The 13,470-nt window shown below is 44.7% G+C and overlaps 1 long non-coding RNA gene across 3 annotated transcripts in view; it reads left to right on the forward strand.

Moving 5' to 3' along the window:
* LOC106700829 (uncharacterized) overlaps positions 1 to 13,470 on the forward strand; it is a 164,987-nt gene that overhangs the window by 103,525 nt on the left and 47,992 nt on the right. For 2 of the 3 annotated variants that reach the window (XR_011467437.1, XR_011467436.1), the window contains exon 5: positions 8,443 to 8,572. This is a non-coding gene — a long non-coding RNA (uncharacterized lncRNA). Of the gene's footprint in view, positions 1 to 1,587; positions 1,769 to 5,192; positions 8,275 to 8,442; positions 8,573 to 13,470 lie in introns of all 3 variants that reach the window. The other variant, XR_011467435.1, reaches the window with a different exon arrangement.

Here is a 13,470-nt window from a genome sequence, read left to right on the forward strand (position 1 = left end):
TAGAAGTGTCCTGAGAACATTGAAAGGAGGTGACATTTGTCGCATGACTCTGAACTTATGTCCTATGCTTGGAACATATCTCTTGTTGATATATGAACATCCTTTTATTATTTATTTTTTAAATAAATCTTTCAATTGGGCTATTCATGAATAGTCCAATGACATTGTTTTGTTGCACCTGGAATGGTGTTCAATATGTTCATTTGTTACATGCATTAAGCATTAACTCACATCCTGGTTTGTGTGTGGTACTGTTTTGACTTTTCTTCATCTGTGAATGTTCCCAAGAGCTTCTAAATACAGAAGGGACCCAGGTCTGCTGTGAACTCTTAGAATCTGGATGGTGCTCTGTGACTGTATGTTGAGTGCATCTATGGAAGAAGGAATGACCTCGGGAAGTTGTGTGTCTTCTCTGGGGCTCAGTTTTCTCATCTGTAAAATGGGACAGTAGACATGGAAGGAGGGCTGGGTAGTCAAGGGCTGAGGATGCAGTGAGTTGACTCACAGCATGCTACACAGTTCTGGTTTCTTTCTTTCTTCTTCTTTTATTTTTTTGCAGTCTTTAGTTTCTTTCGTTTATTTATTTGGCTGTGCTGGGTCTTAGTTGAGGCACATGGATCTTTAGTTGTGGCATGTGGGATCTAGTTCCCTGACCAAGGATCAAACCTGGGCCTCCTGCATTGGGAGCTCAGAGTTTAACCACTGGACCACCAGGGAAGTCCTTACACAGCTCAGGCTTCTGTTCTGTTGGCTCTGGCCTCTGGCCCCTCTACCCTGATGCCATCACCTTTGTCCCCCCGGCTCACCCCTTCCTGGTTGAGCCAGGCTCCCATCCTCCCAAAACTGCAAGCAAAGCCTCACCTGGTATCTGACTTGGCTGGATGACCCAGAAGCTGATCTGATCCTCTTTCGTTTTGGCTTCATCTCCAAGCCACAACCTTCTCCCTCTCTTCTCCACTCACTGCACAGGCCCTGGAAGTTCAAAGACTTGGTGGTTTTCAAAGATTTTTTTTTTCCTTCTAGGAAACGAGATTGATAACACAAACAGTGTCTGTTTTACAGACACTCTGGAAGTGGCCCTGGATGAAGTGGGAGATTTCCTCTCCCTCTCTGGATTCTGGGATGTTGTAGAGCCTTGATGTTATTCGTATTCTCATTTAATGGATAGAGAACCAGTGATGTGAGAGGGGCAGTGCCTGGCCGGGCTGAGAAGTGGCAGAGCTGGGGCTAGAACATGGCTCTTTTCACTGCATCTTGTCTAAGAGTGCAAGAGTTTAGAAGAGCCAAGAAGTAACTCTGGTAGGGATCATGGGAGATATATATATATAGGTAGACAGAAGGGAAGAGTAGGTGGCCAGGAGTTAGACTTTCTGGATTCCCAGCTTGCCCTCAGCACTTAGAAACCACGTGCCTGGGCAAGTTCAGTCACCACGCATGGCTGGTGGCTACCATATTGGATCACTTGGCTATTGAACACAGGCTGGAATCTAGGGGTACCTGGTTTACAATTGTAGCTCTGTTGCTCGTTTGCTGTGAAATTTGGACAGGTTACTTAATTTCTCTAAAGCTCAGTATCTTTATCTGTAGAGTGAGACTGAAATCGAAGTCACAGCACCTGTTCAGATCATAGCTCCTGGAGCCACCAAGCTCCCCACCTCTGAGACAAGGTCTACAACAGACCACATCAGGAAGATGGTGAAGCCTTCCAGAGACTCTTCAGGCATTTTCTGACAATTTCCCTGAGCACTCACCCCGTCCTTGGGTCAAGGTAAAGAGGGGGCTCGCTTGGATTCTTTGTTGTTGGTTCTCTGCCATGTGGACCACACGTGGTTTTGTTCGGTCCTTGGAGTGTGCCGTTTCCTGTTGGCTGGCTGACTGCATGGAGGGTGAGGCAGGGGATGGGGGGCTGGGAGGGAAGAGATGGGTGCAGAGGCAGCCCAGCCTCCCCGGCACTAACCGTCTGTCCATCTAATAACAAAGGCCAGGTTCTGGGCCTCTCTTGGCCTTTTAGGTGTAGATGATAAACAGTAGCTAAACGTAAGGGCAGAGAAGCCAGTGAATGAAGAACAAGGCTAACCCCCGCCAGGGAAATAACCGAGACTAGTGGGCTGTAGGGTCTGAGCGGCTGCCTTTATAAACCTCCCTGGCCTTTTCCTTGCCTTTCCCCCCGGCCCACCCTCTTTGTTTTCTTCCCATCCCCCCGCCCCTCTAATGTAGGAAAGAGGAGGTTGCTTTATTTATTCTGAGTGTTTAGGCATTTCTGTGGGTCCTCGTTGTAAGCACTTCACAGTCTCCTCTACCCCGACACTCTCCAGCATCCCATGGATTCCTGCAGATAAGAGTTATGATTTACAAGTCTTCAATCTTTCCCCAAAGAAAACAGGGATGTTTCTCAGAGTTTGGAAGATCTCCCAGGTTTGCCAGACTCACAGTGAAGTGGGCATCTCAGAGCAGTGCAGGGAGTGGGAAGCTTGGAGATGTCTCTCCAGAGCTGACTTGGACCACAATCCACCCATCACACCTTCCTGCTGACTCTGCAGCAGGTATGGGAAAGTGACCTTGAAAAAAAAAACAAAAACGAGAAAGCAAAGGAAAAGGGCTACTTCTAGATGAGTGCTCTTTCTAGATGGTTCTTGGGTTGGTAAAATGGCAGAATTCAGTTTTCCTTCCATTTTCTGCGCCTGGGCCTAGCTTTTCCAAGTACGTCCACAGCAGATTCGTATGTTGGCTCTGCTTTCCCAGCTCCTTGATGCTAAAGAGGAAGGGTTGGGTATTCCCTGGTGGTCCAGTGGTTAAGGCACCAAGTTTTCACTGCTGAGGGCCCTGATTCGATATCTGGTCAGGAACCTAAGATCCTACAAGCCATGCATGTATACATGCTAAGTCACTTCAGTCATGTCTGACTCTCTGCAACCCTGTGGACTGTAGCCCATCAGGCTCCTCTGTCCATGGGGATCCTCCAGGCAAGAATACTAGAGTGGGTTGTCAGGCCCTCATCCAGGGAATCTTTCTGACCCAGGGATCAAACCCACAGCTCTTATGTCTCCTGCATTGGCAGGTGGGTTCTATAGCATGGCCAAAAAAAGAAAAGAAAAAAAAAAAGGGACTTCCCTGGAAGTCCAGTGGTTAAGACTTTGTCTTCCAATGCAGGTGGTGTGAGTTTGATCTCTAGCTGGGGAGCCAAGATCCCACTTGCCTTGCAGCCAAGAAAAACCAGATCATAAAACAGAAGCAATATTGTAACAAATTCAACAATGACTTTCAAAATGGTCTATCATGGGTAGAGGAGCCTGGTGGGCTGCAGTCCGTGGGGTCGCGAAGAGTCAGACACGACTGAGCGACTTGACTTTGACTTTTCACTTTCATGCATCGGAGAAGGAAATGGCAACCCACTCCAGTGTTCTTGCCTGGAGAATCCCAGGGACGGGGGAGCCTGGTGGGCTGCCGTCCCTGGGGTCGCACAGAGTCGGACACCACTGAAGCGACTTAGCAGCAGCAGCAACATATCAAAAAAATCTTTAAAAACAAACGAAAAGGAATAAAGAGGAAGGGTCATGTTGAAGAGAATGTTTGAAGCATACAGGAGAGCAGATAATTTCATAGGACATGGACCAGACAAACGGAGGTCCTGACTTGAGTTCAGATTCTGCTGCTGACCACAGTGTGACCAGGGTCGAAGATATCACCGCATTCCTGGCCTCCACTTCTTCATCTCTAAACTGGTAAAAGAGTATTTCTCCTACGTGGAAAGATTTTCAAGGAAATCTTTCTTGGAAAGAAAAGACTCCATCTTTATTTAGTAATATCGAACCCTGTGTGTTTGTAGATGATGCAGGCCTCACCTCAGTTGTCTTTCCTCTGTAATTTAGGAACTTTGAGGTTCTCCTTTGTAGTAGGATGTAAAGACCAAAAGTAATGGCCGTGTAAAGCGCTCTTGGTTAAAAGATGGTAGGAGAGATGTGGAAAGTGTTGTGAACAATCACAGCTCAGACCATGTTCATGGCCAGGTTCCTAGCTGGGTTCATGGCCGGGTTGATAGCTGGGTTCATAGCCAGGTTCACGGTCAAGTTCATGGCCTCATTCTGCAGTTTGCCTTCAAGTCCTATTCTTTAAGAAGAAATCATTATTGGGAGCTGCCAAATCAATATTAAAACCAGTGACTTATGAAAGGACCTGGCAGTCAGAACAGGGAATCTTTTTGCACCTCTTAATTTTGCAGAAGGAAGGAGGCATCTGATCCGGGGCTGGTCTTTCAGCCCCAGAGACGGAAAAAGAGTTTTCCCCAGTCATCCGGTCTCATTTCTCTGAGATGATTCACATTGGAAATATTCCAAGGAGGAGGAAGGATCAAAAACTTTAGTTCCCCATCTTCTATGTGGGAAAAGATGCCCACATGACTGAGTGAAATAAGATGAACTTTCAGAAAATAAGAACTTTCAGAAATCCAGTGATGCTCAGTAAACCCATCCTGGTTTTTTTGTTTGTTTGTTTGTTTTTCTTTTGTAAGCGACATTTTACTCAGAGCCCTCAGACGCTGCCAATGGGAGGGTACGTCAGTCAATCTTTTTGGAGGGGACGTTCTTTTATTTTATTTTTGCCGGAAGTATTTGGACTTTTATTTATTTATTTTTTACTTTACAATATTGTGTTGGTTTTGCCATACATCAACATGAATCCGCCACGGGTGTACACGTTCTTTTAAAAAAACGGATATGCCTGTGGTCTCAGAAATCCCACTTCTGGGAGATTATCCTGAGGATGTGGTTGGAGCAGTTATCTTGAGGTGTGAGGACGAGATGGTGATGTCACGGCAGCATCGCTGACGGCAGTGAAGCACGGGAACCTCCCTAAACGCCCACAGTAGGAGATGGCTTGTGAAATTAACCTGTAATCTCCCGCTGGAAGATGAAGCAGCTGTTAGAAATTATTTCCTCCTCTTTTTCTCCTTCCCTTCCTTTTTTTTCCTTTCAGTCTTTCTTTATACAAATATTTGTTGAGCACCTAGTCTGTCCCAGACATGTGTCCAAGTGAACTCAGTGTAATAGCTAAGTGGACAGGCATGGAAAGATGTTTATGATGTATTAAGTAATAAACACACAATAAAATAAAATAAAAGGCTAGTTTCATGGATGTATTATATGATCCTACTCTTGTAAGTATATATATATATTTTCTTTCTTTTTTTTTTTCAGTTGTGCCATGCGGCATGTGAAACCTTAGTTCCCTGACACGGGGTTGAACGCATGCTCCCTGCAGTGGAAGTGCAGCGTCCTAACCACTGGACGACCAGGGAAGTCCCCTATATGTTTATATGATAGGATATGAAATAGAATGTTTGAAAGGACATGCACCAAAATGTCACTGGTCAGTTTTCTCTACAAGTTGAGATAATGAATGACCATGATCTCTTTAAATCTTTTATGTTATCTCTTTGTTAAATTGCTTACGGTGAGATTACGTCTCTTAGGTAATTCAAGTTCACTGAGGTTCCGCATGATTTGGCCTCACACCTGCCCATTGTTTCCCGACCTCCAGCCTGTCCCACCCTGGCCACATAGCGTCTCTGTCTCTTAAACATGGCAGGTTTGTTCCGACCTCAGGGCCTTTGCCCGTGAGGGTCACTCTGCCTGGAAAACTCTTTCCTCAGGTCAGTGCCAGCTCCTTCTATCTATTTCAGTCTCTACTTAAATACCCCTTCCCCAGAGAGAATATCCCTGCTCACCGAACTAAAATTAGCATGCCCTGCACATTTTATTGCATTTCCCCATATTAGTGACTTCATAGTGCTTATAAATCCGAAATTCTCTGGATTTCTCTCTAACCTGATTTCTGTCTTTTCCACTTGAATGTGAGTTTTCTGTGCACAGTTGTGTTGCTGTCCAGTCCCTCAGTCGTGTCCGACTCTTTGTGACCCCATAGACTGCAGCATGCCAGGCTTCCTTGTCCTTCACCATGTCCTGGAGTTTTCTGTAACTCACAGGGATCTTGTGTACTTGGTTTCTGGAAGAAAACTTGACCTATAACAAGAAATCAATAAATATTTGTGGAGTGAACAAATTCTGGGAAATATATATATTCTAAAAAGATTTATTTTTCAACAGTCCTCCTTTGTCGCTTACCAGAGACAAGTAGGAAAGTGGTAACTTCCAGCGGGAAGATTCTTTCTACTCAGCCAGTGTACTGTTTCTGACCGTGCAAGTGGCCTTGTGTTGCAAGTACCTGCACTACTGAGCATGCCATGCCCAAGAGTTGGCATCCACCCAGCTGGAAGGAGGCACTTGAATCCTCACCCGACAGATGGTACCAATGCCTCATCTACAGCTTTGGAGCTTTAGTCACCCAAGTTGTAACTCTTGCTCTGTGGGTAATTTGCTGTGTGACATCTCTCAAGTTTTAGAACCTCTCTGGGCTGCCGTTTTCCCCTGTGTGTAGTGATCTTATCCGGTTCCAGATCGATCAGGATGCTACAGCATCAGTAAGCTAAAGTCACACCATCAGTGCCCTTTCACAGCTGTCTTATTCCTTATTGGGCATCATTATTCCCATTGTAAACCTCTCAGACCAGGCTAGGATAGCAGAAAGGGAAAAGAATAGTATTATTTGAGCAACTCCTGAATGAATGCTATGTTAACTTCATGACAGCATCCCGAGGCATGGTTATGCCCATCTTGCTATTGTTTAGTTGCAGAGTTGTGTCCAGCTCTTTTGTGATCCCATGGACTGTAGCCCACCAGGCTCCTCTGACCATGGGATGTCCCAGGCAAGAATACTGGAGTGGGTTGCCGTACCCTTCTCCAGGGAATCTTCCCGACCCAGGGATCAAACCCATATCTCCTGGATTGCATGAGGATTCTTTACTGCTGAGCCACCAGGGAAGCCCTATGCCCATCTTAGAGATGAGGAAAATGGAGGTAATGTCTTGCCCAGGGACTCAGAGTGAGCAAGGGGCGAAGAAAGACTTGACTCTATATCTATTACTATGATAACATTGAGGCAGGTCACCTCCAAGTTATAATGACGCACAATTCTTAATGGATGCTAATTTCCTTGACAGCCAAGCCAGGTTGCTGAGCAACAGAGACTGACAAAGCCCTAAACAGCCAGCTCCCTCTATTTCTGCTAGAATTATTTTTCTAATAATTCTAATAACAAAGGAAAAGATTTAAGGAAAAAAGTTTGCAATAATCCATGTCTTGGGCAGCTTTGGGCAGATATTGTATTAAAACCCTTCTGTGAATCAAGTCAGTTTGTTTACTTACCATCAGGGTCCATCCAGCTTAGTTCCAAGAGGGGAGCTATAGTTGGAAGGAGGCCAACGCTGGGGAGGCTAGCGCTATTGGCATTGAGCTGGAGGCCCAGATCTTTCATTGCAAGGTCAAGGGTTCTTGGTCTCGGCAGGTGGAGGGGAAGAGAGTGAGGTCCAGCCTTTATTTTTATTTGCCTATTTATTTATATTGGGGTGAAATTGACATGACATAAAATTAACCGTTAAAGTATTTTTCCTAGTTTTTTTATTGGATTATAATTGCTTTAAAATGTTGTGTTAGTTTCTGCTGTATTGCAAAATGAATCAGCTATATGTGTGTGTGTGTATGTGTGTATATATATATATATATATCTCCCCTCCTTCTTGAGCTTCCCTCCCACCCCACATTCCACTCTTCTAGGTCCTCACAGAGCACCAAACTGAACTCCCTCTTTTCAACTCCTTTGGGTATATACCCAGGAGTGGAATTGGTGGGCCACAAGGTGAGGAGCCTGGCGGGCTACAGTCCATGGGGTCACAAAGAGTCACACACAACTGAGCGACTGATACACGCGTGCGCGTGCACACACACACACACACACACAGTGATGCTATGTTTAACTTTTTAAGGATCTGCTACATCGCTTTCCAGAGTGACTTCTACGCCTTCCATTCCCATATACAAGCATTCCTCCACATCTTCACCAGCTCATTATGTTTTATTTTCTTACTTACAGCCATCCTACTGCTGCTGCTAAGTCGCTTCAGTCGTGTCCGACTCTGTGTGACCCCATACACTGCAGCCCACCAGGCTCCCTCATCCCTGGGATCCTCCAGGCAAGAACACTGGAGTGGGTTGCCATTTCCTTCTCCAGCGCATGAAAGTGAAAAGTGAAAGTGAAATCGCTCAGTCGTGTCCGACTCCTATCGACCCCATGGACTGCAGCCCAGCAGGCTCCTCTGTCCATGGGATTTGCTCCAGCACTGGAGTGGGGTGCCATCGCCTTCTCCGACAACCGTCCTGATGGGTGTGAAGTGGTGTCTTATTATGGTTGTGATTGTATTTCCGTAGTGCATAGTAATGTGGAGCATCATTTCATGTGCTTATTGGCCATTTGTGTATCTTCTTCGTGGAAATGTCCATTCAAAAGTCCCTGGCCCAATTTTTAATCAGGTGTTCGTGTTTTTGTTGTCAGGCTCTAAGCTTTCCTGACCTCATAGCTGTGTTGCTGTGGGGCCCATCGGTGAAGCTGCCAGATGCAAAGGAGACCTGCCTAGATAATCCCCGGACAAAACAGACTCAGGAAATGAAGAGAGGCTGCCCGGGTGAGTCTAACGTTTTGAGTTTGGCCAAACTTGCAAAAAATTAAGAAGCCTTCCCTTTATAGAATGCTAGAAAGACTTCTGCAATTCTGGCTTAAAAAAAAAAAAAACCACTCTAATTCTAGGACACAAGCAGTTCTCATTATGAGAACATTCTACACCCTTAAGTCCCTTTAATCACTTCTAACACTCTCTCTTTATCTCTCATATGGAAACAATATGTCTTATTTTCCATACTCTGTAATTATCCCCTTTGATAAAACCATGTGCAGAAACATGTACAACACGCCAAGTATTATCCACCTGGCCCATTTACATAGACTTCCCCCTCCCTTTAGATTTTGCTTCATGTATTTTTACAGCCATATTACACAGCATCAGTCAGAGAGACAGTGAGCGGAAAATGTAGCGTGATTCCAAATTTCTCCCTCTCCTTTCATCTTCTGCTTCTTCCCTGTAATTCCATTAACCCGTCACACCAAGCAAACAAAACTTTGGAGCCAGGGAGATCTCTCAACACCTCTGATGGAGGGTGTAGGTCTCTTTCTGTCTTGGCACCAAAAAGTCCTTGGAAGTCTGGGAGGAAGGCTCATCTTAGCTCACCTCCAGCCACGGCCATGAGGCTGGAATGAGGCTCCCGGCACCGACCTTATTGGAAAATGAATCCCAGTCTCTGGAGTTTGATCCATTCTGCTAGATTCTTGAGTCTTTTCAGAAAGCCGTGGATTGCACTGACAAGACCTCTGGTTTTGGAATTACGAGGCTCTATGCTAAATCATGAGTCTACTATTTTAACGGATTTGGGACCCGGGATGAATGAATCATTCTTGGACCCAGTTTCTTGGTCTTTAAAATGGGGATAATATCCATGCCCACGCTACAGTGTTTGTGTCTTATAATGATGGCCAGGCTTTTATTTTATATTTTGTAAGATTTAAGATTCTCCAGTCAAGAATACTGAAGTGGATTGCCATTCCCTTCTCCAGGGGATCTTCCCAACCCAGGGATTGAACCCAGGTCTCCTGCACTTCAGATAGATTCTTTACCAGCTAAGCCATCAGTGAAACCATTTTTAAAGTCCTTATTGAATTCATGATAGTATTGCTTCTGTTTTATGTCTTGTTTTTTTATTGACCATGAGGCATGTGGGAGCTTAGCTCCCCGACCAGGGATCAAACCCACACCCCCTGCATTGGAAAGCAAAATCTTAACCACTGGACCACCAGGGAAGTCCCATGATGGCCAGTCTTGGTCAAGTACTTATGTGCTGAGCACTGGATGAAATGTTCCATAATTTGAAAATGTAACCCTCACAGTTTTACCTACATGCCCCTTTCAGCTCCATTTTACAGATGGGGAGACTGATACTTAGGGACATTACTTTAACTTGGCCAGATGGACAAAGCTGGCCCTTGGGGGAGCTGGGATGAGCACCCCGTCTCCTTGGTGTCACTATCCTCTGTGGCCTCCTCTCTCCCTGGTGACATAAAGTGTGTCCCCTTCCTGGAGGGGTTCAGCCTATGGCAGCTGGTAAGTGCAGAGTTCTGAGCACACAGTAAATGGGCTCTGTTTACCCCTTTCCTTCCCTTTCTTCCTCAGAATGATCTTCCATTGGGGGCCTTTCTTGAAGACCAAAGTTCAGGAGGGCAAGGCAGAGTTCTGTATGGGATTTGCTTAACGTCGCCAAAGGCTTTCAAAGGTTTCGGGGGTCTACAAAGCCCCTGAAGAATTTGGCTTGGAGCAGTTTTCCCCTTCGTTTCTAAATCCACGAGCAGATTAGGCAAAATGGAATCCGTATGTTTCTGATTCATTTACACTTAACTCATCAAAATGTTCCTTTTTATGAGCTATTTGATGTCCAGAAAGCCTTTTGAGTAGATTTTATAAGCCTTTTAAAGACTTTGCTCTTAGAAACAGGCGGTTGCATTTTGCCAAGAATAAACAAACTTGAACCTCAAAAGTGCTGAGCTCGCCAAGGATCCTGATGCCAGAGGGCAAATTTGCGAAGTCACCCCTTCTTCACTCCTGACACCTTCTTCCATTTCTTCAGCTCGCCCCCCTGCCCCCCAATCTTGGCCTCTGCTTTACTTGCAGAACTTTTTTACCCCAGTTCCAAACATTTGCACTTCCTTGCAACATACTTCTTTTGTAGCCACTTATCCTAGCTGGAGCAGCCCCCAAGCATTTCTTCCCTACCTGCCTGGGTGCAATTGAGAACACTTGAAAAGATGCAGTTAATCCCCAGTAGCTTGGAAATCAGTTCCTATATGCTTAGAAGCTTCCACTGACAACAGTGTGTAGCTGGAATATAATAGCTGTGTTTTGCTTTCCCTGTATTTCTTTTTTTAAGATGGTTATTGTTGTTCAGTCACTAAGTCATGTCTGACTCTTTGCAGCCCCATGGACTGCAGCACACCAGGCTTCCCAGTCCCTCACCATCTTCTGGAGTTTGCTCAAACTTATGTCCATTGAGTCTGTGATGCCAATGAACCATCTCATCCTCTGTCAGCCCCTTCTCCTCCTGCCTTCAATCTTTCCCAGCATCAGGGTCTTTTCCAATGAGTCAGCTCTTCGCATCAGGTGGACAAAGTATTGGAGATTCAGCTTCAATATCCGTCCTTCCAGTGAATATTCAGGGTTGATTTCCCTTAAGATTGACTGGTTTGATCTCCTTGTGGTCCAAGGGATCTTCAGGAGTCTTATCCAGCACCACAGTTGAGACCCTCAATTTTTCAGTTTTCAGCCTTTATGGTCCACCTCTCACATCCATACATGACTACTGGGAAAAGCTTTGACTGTACAGACCTTTGCCTTTCGTTTATGGACGTGATACTGGATATATGTATAGAAGAGTGGTGTGCAATTTCCTTGGGAGAGTAAATAAAGATTTAAGGAAAAAATACAGTAAGCAAATGGTTATAGAGATGCTGAAGTTGGCAAAACTTTTGAAGGTAGCATCCAAAGGATTGATGTTTGGGAGACATACATCAAGTCCATTTTACAGGTGATGAAGTTGAGTCTTAGCAAAAAGTCACAGGCTCAAGAGATAGGCCAGGGTCAAGTTTAGACCTCAAGTATACTGGTGAGCTTTGGTTGTTCAGATCATGTCCTGGATGGTATTTTCTTGGATGTCTTTAATGGGTTTAGTGGTTTTGTTCTAGGCCTGGGCCATGCCTCCAAATGGCTACCGCACTCTACCAGTGGAGGGAGGAGGGAGTGAATAGGCAAGTTAATGAATGAATGAATGAATGAATGAAACATTTGATGGCTTCTTTCCAAATTCCTGACTTGAAGAAAGAAAGATATCTTAGGAGGGGCCAGGCCAGGCTAAGCTCGATCCTAAGTGGATCTTAACTGCTCCAAAATATAGAGGTGCTTGGGGACACTCTCTTGCCTGGGGATGTTTGGAAATTTCTGGAGATGGTATTATTTTTAAAATATTTATTTTATTTATTTGGCTGCTCAGGGTCTTAATTGTGGCGCACAGGATCTTCAATCTTCCTTGTGGCATGGGGGATCTATTGATAGTTCCCAGACCAGGGATCCAACCTAGGCCCCATGTATTGGGAGCATGAAGTCCTAGCCACTGGACTACGAGGGAAGTCCCTGGGGATGTTATTAGTTGTCATCATGGAGGGGGTGTTTGGATCTGGTGGATATAAGTCATGGATGCTTCTAAATATTCTATAGTGCACAGAGCATCCCCCAGAATGAAGACTTATCCAGAATGTAAATAGTGTCCAGGCTGAGAAACTGTTTTAAGTAACTGATGGAATCATGGAGACTTGAAAATAGAGAGGGTCTGAGAATATTTTGAAGAGTCTAGTCTTGCTGAGTACTTAGAAATACTTTTTTTTTTCTTACTGGCTGGCTGTCATGTTGTGAGCTCTCTCACATTTTAGTTTGCTGATTGGTGCAGGTATGTAGTTATAAACAAAGATATTGATCGACAGGAGTAGTCATTTGTTGATATCATAATCTCTGTTCATTGCTGTGATAGTCCAAAAGCATGTTTGACTCCTGTATCCACAGTTTATACCTTCAATTGCCCGGTAGAAGCCCTGTGGATTTCTACAAGTGTTTTTTCCTTTTTTGGTTTTGTTTTTAAATTTTTAGTACTTTTTGGCCACACCACATGGCATGTGGGACTCTTTGTTCCTCAACCAGGGATCAAACCCTCGCCCCCTGCAGTGGAAGCATGGAATTTTAACCACTGGACTACCAGAGAAGTCCCTGTTTTGTTTTAGAAGGGAGTATCTGTGATGAAATATTTCTGGATAACTTTGAAATTATTTTGTCTGTTAGTGCTTTGGATGCTGGCCAGAAACTCAAAGATAATTCAGTACCTACATCAAAGAACCAATGAGAGGCAATAGTATTGGTCTCTTTGCATGTTTATCTCTTGCACCAGGCCATATGCATCTAGAGAGCAGGGGTTATATTCTTTTCATGGCTATTCCCTCAGCACCTGATATCTTGTCAGTCACCTAAGAAGGGCTGAGTGAATATTATTTAAATTAACGCATCATATTTCTTGGGCTTCCCTGGCAGCTCAGCTGGTAAAGAATCCACCTGTAATGCAGGAGACCTCAATTGGATTCCTGAGTTGTAAAGATGCCCTGGAGAAGGGAATGACAACCCACTCCAGTATTCTTGCCTGGAGGATCCCCATGGACAGAGGAGCCTGGCGGGCTACAGTCCATGGGGTCTCAAAGAGTTGGACACGACTGAGCGACTAAGCATAGTATAGCTCATCATATTTCTTTTTTTTAAATTTTTTATTTTAATTAATTAATTTATTTTAATTGGAGGCTAATTACAATATTGTAGTGGTTTTTGCCATACATTGACATGAATCAGCCATGGGTGTACATGTGTCCCCATCCTGAACCCCCCTCCCA

The sequence above is a fragment of the Bos mutus genome, chromosome 17, assembly GCF_027580195.1.
Source record: "Bos mutus isolate GX-2022 chromosome 17, NWIPB_WYAK_1.1, whole genome shotgun sequence".
Lineage (NCBI taxonomy): Eukaryota > Metazoa > Chordata > Mammalia > Artiodactyla > Bovidae > Bos > Bos mutus.